Raw genomic sequence first — 16,425 nt, forward strand, 5'->3', positions numbered from 1 at the left:
ACTTCACTGTGTTTATTTTGTATAGTCCCTAAATTTTCCAAAACAAAAAATTAAATAAGAAGAGTAGCAAGTATGAAGAGCAACCATGTGGGAGGGAAGGAGAGATGAGTTTTATGAAAGAAAAATAATTGGAGAGGAGAATGTTTGAGGGCAATAAATAAATAAATACAAAAAAATTAAAAAGAAGTTAGAAGAAAACATTTTTAAAAGTTAATAAAATAATAAAAGCAAAGAAAAACAAGTGATAACTTGGTTTGAAGGCCTTCATGGAAAAGTCATTACAATTGGGCTTATTTGGTAGAGTCTGGGCATGCAAAACTGAAGAAAGGCCATTTCAGAGAAATAAAACAATGTAAAGAAAATGATAAATACACATATTGGTGTTGGGCTATTTAGAGAACAGTTAGTTTTAAGTATTAGGTGAAGAAAAAAGAACGATGGAATATAAAACTAAAAAAGTAGATGGGGGATGAGATCACACAAAAAGAATAGAAATGTTAGGCCACAGAAAACATATTAGTCAATGGGGAATTATTCTACATATTCAAGTTTAGAATGACAGGATAAGAGCTAAACTTTAGAAACTGTCATCTAGCAGTGAAGAATATATGGAAGCAATACAAGTCTCTCTAACTGATAATGATGCCCTAACAGGGCAATGATAGGGAGAATGGAGAGCCAAGGACACAGGCAGTACAGCTAGTATTTGATGGCTAAGATTTTAAAAGAGCAAATATCAAGTTACATAGCTTTGAAAAGGTTTAAAACACAGAGATTCTTCTCCGTAGTACAAAATAATGCTGAGAAAACTAATGTACTGAAAACAGCATATCATCAGGTCTGATGCCAATTTCCTCAAGATTTATGACTAGAAGTGTTGATTTACAACTAGAAGTGTCAATCCAATTAACATTGAAATTTCAGTTTGGGGTGGTGTTTTAAAAATAACCTTGTTATGGAACTACTGTAAAAGCAAAAACACGGATTCCAGATTTACCACAAAGTACTCCAAACAGCAATGAGTATATTTTCTATGCTTTTTTGTCTCTACAGAAATGCTGTTAAAAAAAAATGGACCTATATCAGTGTTAAGGGTATCTTATCTAATAAATTTATTTGTTCCAGCTCCTACCACCACTACCAATGGCCTTGGCCATGAAAATAATGCTTTGTATGTATTCAACGGAAGTAACCTTAGTGAACATAAGTCATAACTGCCCTCATGTAACTTCTAACAAACAAAAAGAGGGAAACATGTAACTAAATTACTAGTAAAAAATCCCCTGCATATTCTTGAAGTATATTAGTTTCTTATCTGAAAAATTTCTATGCAAGGTTAAATTCACAATTATTAAAGCCGCTTTTATTACGTGAAGGGCTTCATAACTGATCAAGATTTTTTGCTTGACCAAATGTTAACAACGTTCCTAAGACTTCTCCTAGGTCCATCTGTGCACTTTCTTGTAAAATTCAGTTTTAGCAAAAAACTCTGCTAAGTCACTATAGCAAAAACACTGATAACTGATCACCCTGGATATCTAATTGAATTCTTCATTCTCCACCATCCCCAGGATATGTCTGATTATCTTGGCCTGTCTTCAGAAAAAAATCCTTCTAGGTGAGTTCAGCCAGAATCACCTTTTAACTCTGATATTTCCTTTTAGTAATTTTCTATCCACTAACTCTTCAACCTCCTCATTGGCTACAAATTCTCACTTGCCCATGCTGTATTGCGAGTCTCTCTCCCTCACTGTAAAACCCCTTGTTAGTGGTCCTCACATCTATCGCAATGACCCTAAATAAAGTCTTCCTTAATGTACTTTAACAACTATCATTGAATAAATTTTTCCTTAACGTTAGGAAAATTATTGTCTATTTCAATGGCAATAACAAAAATACTGGCTTGAAGAAGGATTTGAGAGGGCAAAGAGGACAAGATGGCTGACTAGACACAGCCAGGAAGTGCCTATGCCACCAAGAGAGACCAAAAAGCAAGTAAACAAACTAACTTTGAACAAATCTTCAGAGAGGAAACACCAAGAGTTGAAAGGCAACACAGACATCGAGACTGAAGAGAGGAAACTAGGAACCCTGTGTGGGGTTTCCGAATGTGAGGACTAGTTCCCGCCACTGAATGGCTCCTAAGGAAGACAGCAGTGCTCTAAACTTGCTGAAATACAAGAGCGATGTGTCAGAGCCAAAGCCTATCTATCAGCCATTATACTTAAGAACCATCTATTGGTTGGCAGACCAAATTACAACACCAAAAATATTCTGCCAATATACATCACCTGTGAAACCCAGGGCAAGAATCCACTCACAAATAAAAATCCTGTACAGAACCTTGGCCCTCTGAAAATACTTAGAAAAGAAGCCAATTGAGTATACTCAACTTAAACCACAGTTAAAGGAACACCAGCCCAGTCAGATGAAAAAGAATCAGCAAAAGAACTCTGACAATTCAAAAAGTCACTGTCCTCTTATTTCCAAAAGAGTGCACAAGCTCCCCAGCAATAGATCTTAACCAGATTGAAATGACTGAAATGAGAGACAATTCAGAATCTAGATAACAAGGAAGTTCAATGGCTTTAGGAGAAAGGTGAAACCCAATTCAAGGAATCAAAGGAATCTAGTAAAACTATGCAAGAGCTGAAAGACAAAATAGCCATTTTCAAAAAGAACCGAATTGAACTTCTAAAATTGAAAAGTTCACTACAAGAACTTCATAGTACAATCAGAAGCATTTACAGCAGAATAGACTAAGCTGAGAAAAGAAGCTCAGAGCTTGAAGACCAGTTTAGTTTTTTCAATTCAACTTAGACAAAAATAAGGAAAAAAGAATATTTAAAAAATGAAAAAAACTTCTGAAAAATATGGGATTATACGGACACCTACCAAACCTAGGACTCACTTGGCATTCCTGAGGCATTCCTGAGAGAGATAACAACTTTGGAAACATATTTGAAGACACAGTTCATGAAAAATACCCCAATCTCACTAGAGATATCAACATGCAAATTCAAGAAATACAGAAAACTCTTTTGAGATATCATACAAGATGACCATCCCCAAGACACACAGACATCAGATTCACCAAGGCCGATGTTAAAGAAAAAATCTTAAAGGCAGCTAGAGAGATGAGTCAGGTCACTCACAAAGAAAACCCCATCAAGATAGTAGCAGGCTACTCAGCAGAAACTTACAAGCCAGAAGAGATTGGAAACCAATTTTCAGCAGTCTTAAAAAGAATAAATTCCAATGAAGAATTTCATATCCCACCAAACTAAGCTTCAAATGCTAAGAAATTGTAACCACTAGACCAGCCTTACAAAAAGTCCGTAAGGGAGAGCTAAACATGAAAGCTAAAGAACAGTATTTGAAGGCCGGGCGCGGTGGCTCAAGCCTGTAATCCCAGCACTTTGGGAGGCCGAGACGGGCGGATCACGAGGTCAGGAGATCGAGACCATCCTGGCTAACACGGTGAAACCCTGTCTCTACTAAAAAATACAAAAAACTAGCCGGGCGAGGTGGCGGGCGCTTGTAGTCCCAGCTACTCGGGAGGCTGAGGCAGGAGAATGGCCTAAACCCGGGAGGCGGAGCTTGCAGTGAGCTGAGATCCGGCCACTGCACTCCAGCCTGGGCGACAGAGCAAGACTCCGTCTCAAAAAAAAAAAAAAAAAAAAAAAAAAAAGAACAGTATTTGATACCACAAAAACACAATTAAGCATATAGCCCACACACACTATAAAGAAGCTACACAAACAACTCTACAAAACAATCAGCTAAAAACACAATTTCAGGATCAAAACTTTACATATCAATGCCAACCTAGAATGTGAATGGAATAAAGACCCACTTAAAAGGCATAGGATGGCAAACGGAACAAAAAGACAAGATCCAACTGTCTGCTGTCTTCAAGAAGATGCATCTCACACGTAACAACACCCACAGCCTCAAATTAAAGGGAAAAAGAACTGCTATGCAAATGGAAAACAATAAAGAGCAGGAGTTTTAATTCTAATATCAGATAAACCAGACTTTAAACTGAAAAGAATTAAGAAGGGCAAACAAGGGTATTACTTAGTGGCAAAGGGTTCAATTCAACAAGAAGACTTAACTACTTTAAATCTATACACACCCAACAATGGAGCACCCAGACTCATAAAACAAGTTCTTCTTGACCTAAACAAAGACCTCAACAGCCACATAATAATACTGGGAGATGTCAACTCCCCAGTGACAGGACTAGGAAGATCATTGAGGGAGAAAACTACAAAGAAATTCCAGACTTAATCTCGACAGTCGACCAATGGGACCTAATAGACATCTATAGAATATTCCACCCAAAATCACAGAATATATATTTTTCTCATCCGCACAAGAAACATATTCTAAGATCAAACAAATGTTTTGGTCATAAAGCAAGTCTCAATAAATTCAAAAAAATCAAAATTATATTGAGCACGTTCTCACATCACAGTGCAATAAAAACAAAAACCAACACCAAGAAGATCTCTCAAAACTACACAAATACATGAAAATGAAGGAACTTGCTCCTGAATAAGTTTTGTGGAAACAATGAAATGAAGGCAGAAACCAAAAAACTATTTGAAATTTGCAAAAATGGAACCATATATTAACAAAATCTTTGGGATGGAACTAAAGCATGTTAAGAGGAAAGTTTACAGTGCCAAATGCATTCATAAAAAAATTAGAAAGATCTCAAATTAACAATCTAACTTTGTACCTAGAGGAACTAGAAAAAAAAAAAAAGAAAAGCTAACAAAAGAAAAGAAATAACTAAGATCAGAACTGAATTAAATTAAGACTCAAAAATCCATAACAAAAGATCAATGGAAAGAAGAGTAGGTTTATCAGAAGAATAAAAAAGATTGGCAGGCTTTTCATTAGATTAACAAAGGAGAAAAAGAGAAGATCCAAATAAGCACAAGTAGAAATGACGAAGATGACATTACAACCGATCCCACAGAAATACAAAAGATCCTCAGAGACTATCATGAACATCTCTATGAACACAAATTAGAAATCTAAAGGAAATAAATTTATGGGAACACACAACCTGAACCAGGAAGAAAGTGAAAACCTGAACAGACCAATAACAACTTCCAAATTTGAGTCAGTAATTAAAACCTACCAACAACAACCAAAAAAGCCATGGACTAGAAGGATTCACAGCTGAATTCTACCACACATACAAATAAGAACTGGCACCAATCCTACCGAAAATATTCCCAAAAAAAATTGAGGAGGAGGGACTCCCCCTGCTCCCTAACTCATTCTACAAGACCAGAATTATCCTGATACCAAAATCTGGCAAAGACACAACAAAAAAGAAAACTTCAGGCCAATATCCCAAATGAACACAAACATAAAACCCGAAAAAAAAAAAAAAAAAAAAAAAAAAACTAGCGAAATGAATCCAGCAGCACATTAAAAAGTTAATTCACCATGATCAAGTAGGCTTTATTCCTGGATGCAGGGTTGGTTCAACATATGCACATCAATAAATGTGATTCACCACATACACAGAATCAAAAACAAAAAGCATATGATCATCTCAACAGACACAGAAAAAGCTTTCTACAAAATCTAACACCTATTTATGATAAAAACCCTCAATAAACAAGGCTTTGAAGGAACATACCTCACAATAATAAGAGCTATCGATGACAAACCCACAGCCAACATCATACTGAATGAGTAAAAGATGGAGTCATTATCCTTGAGAACTAGAATGAGACAAGGCTGCACACTCTCAACACTCCTATTCAACACAGTACTGAAAGTGCTAGTCAGAATAATCAGACAAAAGAAAGAAATAAAACACATTCAAATAGGAAAGGAAATCAGTCATATTATCTCTCTTCACTGATGATATGATTCCATACCTAGAAAACACTAAAGATGCTGCCAAAAGGCTCCTGGAACTAATAATTTAAGTTTCAGGACACAAAATCAATGTACAAAAATCAAGAGCACTTCTACACACCAAAAACATTCTACCTGAGAGCCAAATCAAGAACGCACACCAATTTCCAACAGCAAAAACCTATGCATACATCTAACCAAAGAGGTGAAAGATCTCTACAAGAACTACAAAACACTGCTGAAATAAATGAAAGACAAGACAAATAAATGAAAATATATTCCATGCCCATGAACTGGAAGAATCAATATTGTTAAAATGGCTATACTGGCCAAAGCAATTTATAAATTCAATGCTATTTCTATAAAACTGCCAACATCATTTTTTGCAAAATTAGAAAAACCTATTCTAATATTCACATGGAACAAAGGCAGAACCCAAATCACCAAAGCAATACTAACCAAAAAGAACATTACCTGATTTCAAACGATACTATAAGGCTATAGTAACCAAAATAGCATGGGACTGGTACAAAAACAGACACGTAGACCAATGGAACAGAATAAAGAACCCAGAAATAAAGCCGTATACCCAGAACCATCTGATTTGCAACAAAGTCAACAAAAGGAAGCAGTGAGGAAAGGACTCCCTGTTCAAAAGAAGAATGAGGCTAGTCTCTACCTTTCACCATATACAAAAATTAACTCAAGATGGATTAAAGATGTAAATATAAGACCTCCAACTACAAAAATCCTACAAGAAAACCTAGGAAATGCACTTCTTGACATCAGGTTTGGCAAAGAATTTATGACTAAGTACCCAAAAGCAATTACAACAAAAATGAAAATTGACAAATGGGACCTAATTAAACTAAAGAGCTCTGCACAGCAAAATAAATTATCAACAGTAAACAGCCTAGAGAATGGGAGAAAATATTCACAAACTATGCATCCGACAAAGGTCTAATATCCAGAATCTATAAGAAACTTAAATCAAAAAATTTTTTTAACCAAATTTTTTTTGATTCAAAAAAAACTCCTTTAAAAAATGGGGCCGGGAGCGGTGGCTCACACCTGTAATCCTAGCACTTTGGGAGGCCGAGGCAGGCGGATCACGAGGTCAGGAGATCGAGACCATCCTGGCTAACACGGTGAAACCCCATCTCTACTAAAAATACAAAAACTTAGCTGGGTGTGGTGGTGGGCATCTGTAGTCCCAGCTACTGGGGAGGCTGAGGCAGGAGAATGGCGTGAACCCGGGAGGCGGAGCTTGCAGTGAGCAGAGATCGTGCCATTGCACTCCAGCCTGGGCGACAGAGCGAGACTCCATCTCAAAAAAAAAAAAAAAAATCGGCAAAGGATATAAATAGACACTTATCAAAAGAAGACATTACAAGTGGCCAAGAAACAAATGAAAAACTGTTCATCATCACTAATCATCAGAGAAACACAAATCAAAACTACAACAATATACCATCTTACACCAGTCAGAATGGTGATTATTAAAAAGTCAAAAAATAATAAATGCTGACAAGTCTGGGGAGAAAAGAGAACACATACACACTCTTGGTGGGAATGTAAGTTAGTTCAGCCACTGTGGAAAGCAGTTGAGAGATTTCTCAAAAACTTATAACAGGACTACTGTTTGACCCAGCTATCCCATTACTGGGTATATACCCAAAGGCAAATAAATAATCCTACAAAAAAGACATATGCACTCATATGTTCATTGCATCACTATTCACAATTGCAAAGATATAGAATCAACCTAGGTGCCCATCAATGGGAGAGTCGATAAAGCAAATGTGGCACATATACACCATGGAATACTACACAGCCATAAAAAGACTGAAATGTGTCCTTTGCAGCAACATGGATGTAGCTGGAGGCCATTATCCTAATTAACACAGGAACAGAAAACCAAATATCATATGTTCTCACTTATAAGCGTGACCTAAATAATGGAATACATATGGACAGAAAGATGAGAACAATAGACACTTAGAGATGTCTAAAGAAGGGAGAGGGGAGGGAAGGGAAAATGGGCTGAAGAACTACCTATCAGGTATTATGCTCAGTACCTGGGTGACAGGATCATCTATATTCCAAACCTCAGCATCATGCAATATACCCATGTAACAAATTTGCACAGGTACCCCTGAATCTAAAATAAGAAATTATTTTAAAAAAATATATATAGGCTTAAAACTAAAGAATAAATCATTTTAAATCAGAGATATGCATGTCTGAGTATATATACAGTTACATATTGGAACACTTTTCTAACGAAAAGAGTAAAATCTGTTTTTCCAAAATATCTTTTTAAAAAGAGGAACTTACAAGTTTATATTTCAATTATACTCAAATTATAGCCAGAAAAAATATTTCAGTCAGTGGATAGTGTTCCATAACCTAGTGTCTGCAAAGCAACTATTTTAATATTTCTAGTATTAAAATTTTAATATTCATTTAGGTTTGTGGATATCTACTCACATCTGAATGCATACATATACATATGCATACAAATATCTGTATACATATTCTATATAGTATGTTTTTCAATTTTTGTTAAGAGAATAACTTTGGAAAATAATCTTCAATTAGAGTAGAATAAAAAAAAAAAGCATTAAATGGCATATACATTCCTGCTGTAGATGTTTACAAATGCAGGTGCCAGTACCAGAGTTCCTACAAACCAATCATGATACTACCACCTATATTACTGCCCATACTTTGTAGCCCTACAAAGGACTCTATGACACATGAGGACTCTATGAGTCAGAATTCCTCATGTATAAAATAGGATAAAATGCTACCTACAGTTCATGCAATGTTATGAGAATTAAATGAGCTAATCCAATTAAAGTGCTTACTCTGATAGGTTAGTATTAAAAACAAGTGTTCATTCCCCAAGACCTAAATTAAGAGACATATTTTGTCATAGTGGACAATGTACATAAAGAAGTGCACATAAAGGACAGTGAAATATGTCTCATATAATATTAACGTTAATCATGAGATGTATAATCAAACTGTTAGATGTGAAGAAATAGCAGTTTCCATCTTTATGATTTTTAGATTTGAGGAAATATGATTCCTTCATTACAACTATAACTGACCTATATAGAAATAGAATAAAAATTTAAAAATTTTGTTTATTACAAAAATGACCTAATTTATCAAGTATTTATTTACCAAGATAAATATTTAAATATATCATTTGATAATATCTAAGACAAAACAGAAATATAGTTGCAAGGTACAATCAATATAAGGTTTAAAATTCCATTCCCTTCATCATACAAAAATAGGAATTGTGTATAAAACGCTACATAAAAATACTTAGCATAGCACTGTTCATAATCGAAAACTGGATATATCTATATATCTAATGTCCTACTGCTGAAGATCACTTACGATACAGGCATTCAGTGGAAAATTATATAACCATTTTAAATGACTTTGAACTAAATTTTTGGTGGCAAAGGAAAATGTTCATAAAGTTGAAAAAAGCAAGGAACAAAAGTGTTCCTACAGTATGATTCAAAGTTTATAAAATAGTATAAATGTGTGTGCATACACACACAAAATAAAAACCCTGAAAATGTATATATCAAAATATTACTATTTCTGGATAGAGGGATTACAGGGATTTTATAACTTTCTTCTTGTGTGTATTTCCCATACTCTTTTTTGTAATCTAAAAGTTAAAAGATTTCAAATTCCTGTTTTAGTTTTTACCCATATATAAATTTTGTAGCAGGAGGATTTCATAGACACTAAGAATCCAAATATGATCCCATGTTTAAGAATACAATTTTTTCGACGCTAGCATCCCCGGAGCCTGTGGCGGGTGGCTGTGACGACCCCAGCGCTGACGGCAGCTGGGGCATCACTGCAGGCCTCGACCCCGAAATGGCGCTGCTGGCTGAACACCTGCTGAAGCCGCTGCCCGCGGACAATCAGATCAAGACTAGGCATTTCCTCGAGGCGGTGTCCCACCTGCCGCCCTTCTTCGATTGCCTTGGGTCCCCATTGTTTACTCCCATCAAGGCAGACATAAGCGGCAACATCACGAAAATCAAAGCCGTGTACGACACCAACCCAGCCAAGTTCCGGACCCTGCAGAACATCCTGGAGGTGGAGAAAGATATGTATGGAGCAGAGTGGCCCAAAGTAGAGGCCACACTGGCGCTGATGTGGCGGAAAAGAAGCCTCCGCTTCATCCAGGTCTTCCTCCAGAGCACCTGTGACGGGGAGCAGGACGAGAACCACCCCAACCTCATCTGCGTCAATGCCACCAAGGCCTACGAGATGGCCCCCAAGAAGTACCATGGCTGGATCATGCAGATCTTCCAGCCAGCACTGTACGCAGCCCCCTATAAGACGGACTTCCTGAAAGCGCTCTCCAAGGGGCAAAATGTGACAGAGGAGGAGTGCCTGCAGAAGATCCGCCTCTTCCTAGTCAACCATCGATGACTACACGGCCACCATCGATGTCATCTATGAGATGTACACCCAGATGATGGCCAAGCTTAAGTACAAGGTGTAGGCCTTCTCACCGCTGGACACACCCCCGACTCGTGGCCACACGGAGAAACAAGCAAACCAGAATCACTGTGAATCAAGTCTGTGAGCTGCCCCTGGCTTGCGTCCCCCAGAGCGGCCCAGAGTCCTGCCAGAGTCTGCAGGGGACAGCCCTTGTTTTTTAAGTCTTTTTTTTTTTTTCTTTTTTTGGCCTATTCTAAAGGACCTATAAATAATGATCTTACTTCCAAATCTTGGAATTTCACAACAGCACAGACTGACTTTATAGCTTCATTTCAGGGTGGTAAAAATCAATTAACATTTCTGATGAGTCAAGTCCCAGGGATTTTTGGTTTTGTTTTGTCGCCAACGAGGAACACAGCTCTGGGGGAATGGTGTCATCCACCTCATTTTAAAAATAAGCACATGATGGCCGGACGCCGTGGCTCACGCCTGTAATCCCAGCACTTTGGTGGAAGCCAAGGTGGGCGGATCACCTGAGGTCGGAAGTATGAGACCAGCCTGGCCAACATGGTGAAACCCCAACTCTACTAAAAATATAAAAAATTAGTCAGGCGTGGTGGTGCACGCCTGCAGTTCCAGCTACTCAGGAGGCTGAGGCAGGAGAATCGCTTGAACCCGGGAGGTAGAGGTTGCAGTGAGCTGAGATCGCACCATTGCACTCCAGCCTGGGCAACAAGAGAGACTGGTCTCAAAAAAAGGTGGGGGGGAGGTGGGTGGACCAATTGAGGTCAGAGTTTGAGACCAGTCTGACCAACATGGTGAAGTCTCTACTAAAAATATAAAATTAGCCAGGCACGGTAGCACAAGCCTGTAATCCCATCTTCTTGGGAGGGTGAGGCAGGAGAATCGCGGGAGGGTGAGGCAGGAGAATCGCTAGAAACCTTAGGTGGAGGTTACAGTAGCCAAGATCACGCCACTGCATTCCAGTCTGGGCAACAAGAGCGAAACTCCGTCTCAAAAAAAAAAAAAAAAAAAAAAGCACGTGACCTTATGAGGCTCTTGCTGTATTGCTATTTCGGTTATTTTAAGGACTACAAAGAGTTTGATATGAAATGATGCAGGGCCTCTATGTGGGATTTTTTTTTTTTTTTAAAGCAAACTGGTGTGTATTCTAATGTGGTCCGCATAGTCCCGTCTCACAGCACTATTGTAAACCCTGCTCTTTCTGTCTCGCTAGACAGGTTTTTTTGTTTGTTTTCTTTTTTGTGTTTTCGTTGTTGTTGTTGTTGTTGTTTTACAGCTGAAACCAACCAGCAAGCCCTTGATGACCAAGAGGGGTTTCTTTCAAAGCTATAGGGCACAAACAAATTGACCATAGATGACTCTGTTTGCATTCTTCTGCAGAATTATTTCCTTCAGGGACAGATTTTTCAACCTAAGAAACTACCTACTGTTTGTATTCTCTTGACAGGGAGAGATGAACCCTTCAGCTGCTAAGATTCAAGAAAACGCCTCACTGCCTTAACCTTAACTGTTCTTCCTGGAGCTAAAAAAAAAGCTGTATTTTTTAAAGTGCTGGGGCAAACAAAGCAACCCCAAAAGAACTGATGTGTGTTTTAAAAGAAAAAACCCAATGAGGAACAACTGGTGATTTTTATGCATAAACTAAATAACCCTTAATAAATAAATCTCTATTTTGGAATAAAAAAAATAAGTTTTTTCAATTTTTTAAAAAAAATACATTCTCAGTGACACCTATCTTAGCCTTGTAAGCTTGATATGTTTAACAGAGAGAACCAAAATTGAACACTGGATCAAAAAACAATTTCTTCTTGGGAGAGGAGGGGAACTAGACCAAGAGCAAATATTGATAATATTGAAATATATGAATTAATCTATAACTCTTATTTCAAAATGTTCAATAACTCTTGGCACAGAGATGACTTTTTATTGGCTTTTTATTGAACGCTATGTGATTCTTAACACTGTCATCTTCCACCCCCCTCCTTAATATATATGAATCCAAGAAGCTTGCAAGTCATATTAAAATATTCTTTCTTTAGTTTGGCAGAAATTTGTACTTTTGACCTTGAATTTTCCCTACTACCTAATCAAACAGTTTTATCATAAATAAACATTTACTACTGCAGGCATTAAAATGGAATAGGACTTAATAACTAGTAAAATTCCTTCCTAACTTCAGGTTTTATGAAGATTTAAGTAACTGATGAAAAATTGAATAACATGAAAAAACAAAATTCATATTCACATTTCAAGTTGTATGTGTCAAAGCACTGGTGCTGAAACAGAATAGATTATCTTCTAATTTCACATCACTGAGTTATTCACTGCAGTAATGAGGAAACATATTATTGAGAAAGTTATACTGGAAAATTACCTAACATTCTCTGACAAGAAAAAAAAACTAACAATAAAAAGAAAAGCAGGCAAATGGGATGAAAAAATTATGATTTAGTATGGTGGTTTTTTATTACAAAGCTAAATATAGGGACAGATGTTTTTCGCTTTGATCAGCTCTCACACTGTTGCACTGAAAATAAAGAAAACAATAATACATAGAATGCAAGAACACTGATCAACACAATCTACAATATTTACATAGAAATTATTAGTCACAAAGGATTTTGGAGTATTCATTTAGTTAAGCAGTAACATGTCCTGAGGGCTTTCTATGTGGTAGGAACTTTGCTGGTTATCAGAAATGGAAAAAATGAAAAGCCACAATTCTTGCCCTCAACAAGATCATACACAGGGAGGTTTACACATCTACCACCTGTGATAAATCAGCCCAATTACATGGGCACCAAATCTAAAATGATAATCACTATGTTGCCTAGTAAAGTTAGATTATTTGGTTTTAAAATTCCCTCTTAATTTTTTGGTTTTACAATGCAGTTAAGATGTATGATTAATGAGATGCATTGAAAAACAAGATGAGAGGCCGGGCGCGGTGGCTGAAGCCTGTAATCCCAGCACTTTGGGAGGCCCAGACGGGTGGATCACGAGGTCAGAAGATCGAGGCCATCCTGGCTAACACGGTGAAAGCCCGTCTCTACTAAAAAATACAAAAAAACTAGCCAGGCGAGGTGGCGGGCGCCTGTAGTCCCAGCTACTCGGGAGACTGAGGCAGGAGAATGGAGTGAACCCGGGAGGCGGAGCTTGCAGTGAGCTGAGATCCAGCCACTGCACTCCAGCCTGGGCGACAGCGCGAGACTCCGTCTCAAAAAAAAAAAAAAAAGAAAGAAAAACAAGATGAGTACATTACAAAAGTATTGTATATGGGGAATATCTTTGTATTTCAGCAATTTTTAATATTTACTTGAATTTTTCACTCTCCCACAAAACACCCACTACTTGGAGTCCTATTGCACAAATGTCAATCTATTGTTGGGTTTTCTTATTCCATAATAAGAAATTCATATATTTACATTAAAACACTACCTTGTTCCATCTTTATGACTTCCAATTAATGGTGCTATGCTTTAGTTCCCAGTATTACAAAGGCAGAATAAATTTTTAAATAGTACTGGAAAAAACGGTCATATGAATGAGTGAGTATATGAATCCTGAAAACTAAAGAGGTTGCCCCTTCACCACCACTTTCCTATTCCAAAAAGACTAGAATCATTGAAGGTATTTGATGTAAAAAATGAGTACCTTTGAAATAGTTCATCTCCTACATCCTCATAAGCCAACCTGATGAAATCTTACTGATTCTAAAAGCCTCCATTTAGAAACCATCACCTAACGCCCTTCCGTGGTCTCCAAAATAATCTTCCCTCTGAATATCCATTACATCTGGGTGGCACTACCCTTACGCTACTTATCTCAAACTACCTTAAATTTAGTTATTTGAGCAAAACACCTTTAACCCTTTTAGATGGAAATAGCTCCTAAGGGCAAACGACATGTCTGGATATCAGTTACACTACTTCAGTGTTGTCCTCAAACACTCATTGACTGTGTAACACTGTGCAAGGAACTTAACCTCTTTATCGTATAGTATGTGTTATAATACCTACCTCACAGGATTGCTGTGACCAATAAATGGACACATATTAAATACACAGAAATACATTCAATCCTCATCCACAGATTCCACATTTGTGAATTTGCCTACTCAATAAAATTTATGTGTAATCCAACATCAATATTCGTAGCACTCTGGCAATAATTTGTGGAAATGTGCAGAGGGGGAGAATTTTGAGTCACCTGATTTGCATCTTGTCAGCTGAAACTGAACAAAGTAATGCTCTGCTTTGTTTCTGCTCCCATACTATAAAGGAGTATTCTTTTCACAGTCTATTAAGTGCAACAATGTTCTCATTTTTGTGCTTTTTGTTGATGATGTGGCTATTTAGAATGCCCAAGTGCTGTCTAGTGTTCCTAAGCACAAGATGCCTGTGATAGGCCTTAGGGAGAAAATATGTGTGTTACAAAAGCTTCCTTCAGGCATGAGTCATACTGCTGTGGGACATGAGTCCAATATTAATGAATCAACAATATATATATTAAATAAGGTATCTTTAAATAGAAACACACATTTTAGTGATGTATTGATACATGGACAAAAATATTGTGACCGGAGGCTTATAGGAACCTAACATTGTAATTCCAGTAAGAGCTAATTTATTATTCACTGCTACTTCACAGAACAAATCTACTTCAAGTAGTGAGAAGCAACTGTACTTAGAGTACTGACAAATACATAGTAAGCTAAGGAACTATTAACTACCATCACAATTGTATTGTTAATAGCACATGGTAGGTACTTGAACATCTGTTAAAACAGTGCCTGAATAAAATAAAAATAAGGACTAGATTTTAAAAAGGAAGAAAATTTCCAAATTATTTTTATATGACAGTTATATAACATTGGCCCCAAAACTTCACAAAACTGCACAGTAGACTGCACAAATAAAACACACTAAAGAATAACAATGCAAAAACTTTAAATGAGAATAATATGCAAAAGAATCCAAAACACTAAAAAAATTTAAGAGGGGTACATTCCAGAAGTTCAAAGGTTTTTAATGTTACAAATGCATTAATAAAATCCATTATATTAACGGAAGATTATATGTTTATTTTCATAACTGCTGAAAACTCAAGTGACATAAGTCAACATCATTCATAATTACCAAAATAAAAATTTTAAAGTTTACATAGAAATTAAGAGGTATTTGTTAGCCTGAATATATATAGATACAGATATAAAGATATACACATGTGTCTGTACTTGCCCAATTAGCCAGCAACTTACTTAACTGGAAATGTTAGATACTTTCTCATTAAAATAAGGAATAAGACAAGGATGTCCACTATCTCTTCTATTATTTAATATCTTTTGGTGTTATTAAACAACACAATTAGAGAAGAGAAAACATTAGAGGCCAAAAATGGAAGAAAAAGGAGGAAAGCAATCTTTATTTGCAAACAATATAATTTTTCTATCAGGAAGACAAAAACAAAAACAACCAATAAAAACCCTAAAATAATTCACAAGAGAATTATAAGCAATATGTAAAATAAATAAGCAGACAAATTAATGTTTTCTCCTCCAACCACCCAAAAAAACCTACTTAGTTAAAGTAATTAAGAAGACTCTATGACTATAATGAAAAGTAAAATAAAATACCTAGGCCTGTATCTAGAAAAAAAAAAAAAAGCAAAAAACAAAATGTAAAATCAGAGAACAGAGGTAAAAGGATAATAAAAGAAGAAGATATACAAAAAAGAAGAAGATATACGAAAAAGGGTAAGACCAAAGTGGTGAATAAAATCCATCAAAATCTTTATCTTAAACTGGAAAGAGGATAAATTTGGGATTCACGTTTTTCTCTCCAAAAATGTGTATTTCCTACTCTTAACCATTGAAAAAGCTTAAAAACAATAAAACGGTAGTAATGAACACTCCTACCAGATTATGCTCCATTAATACTATTTTTTAATAAAAAGTTTCTTTCAAGTATGAAAAAAATGCATAAAATTTGTCTAAGATATATTATTACTGAAAGTAAAAAAATT

The 16,425-nt window shown here is 36.4% G+C and overlaps 1 protein-coding gene and 1 pseudogene across 2 annotated transcripts in view; one reads left to right on the forward strand and one right to left on the reverse strand.

Moving 5' to 3' along the window:
- GPHN (gephyrin) overlaps positions 1-16,425 on the reverse strand; it is a 736,692-nt gene that overhangs the window by 643,780 nt on the left and 76,487 nt on the right. The window lies entirely within an intron of this gene.
- LOC104660086 lies at positions 9,802-10,845 on the forward strand (annotated as a pseudogene).

The sequence above is a fragment of the Rhinopithecus roxellana genome, chromosome 5 (assembly GCF_007565055.1).
Source record: "Rhinopithecus roxellana isolate Shanxi Qingling chromosome 5, ASM756505v1, whole genome shotgun sequence".
Taxonomy (NCBI): domain Eukaryota; kingdom Metazoa; phylum Chordata; class Mammalia; order Primates; family Cercopithecidae; genus Rhinopithecus; species Rhinopithecus roxellana.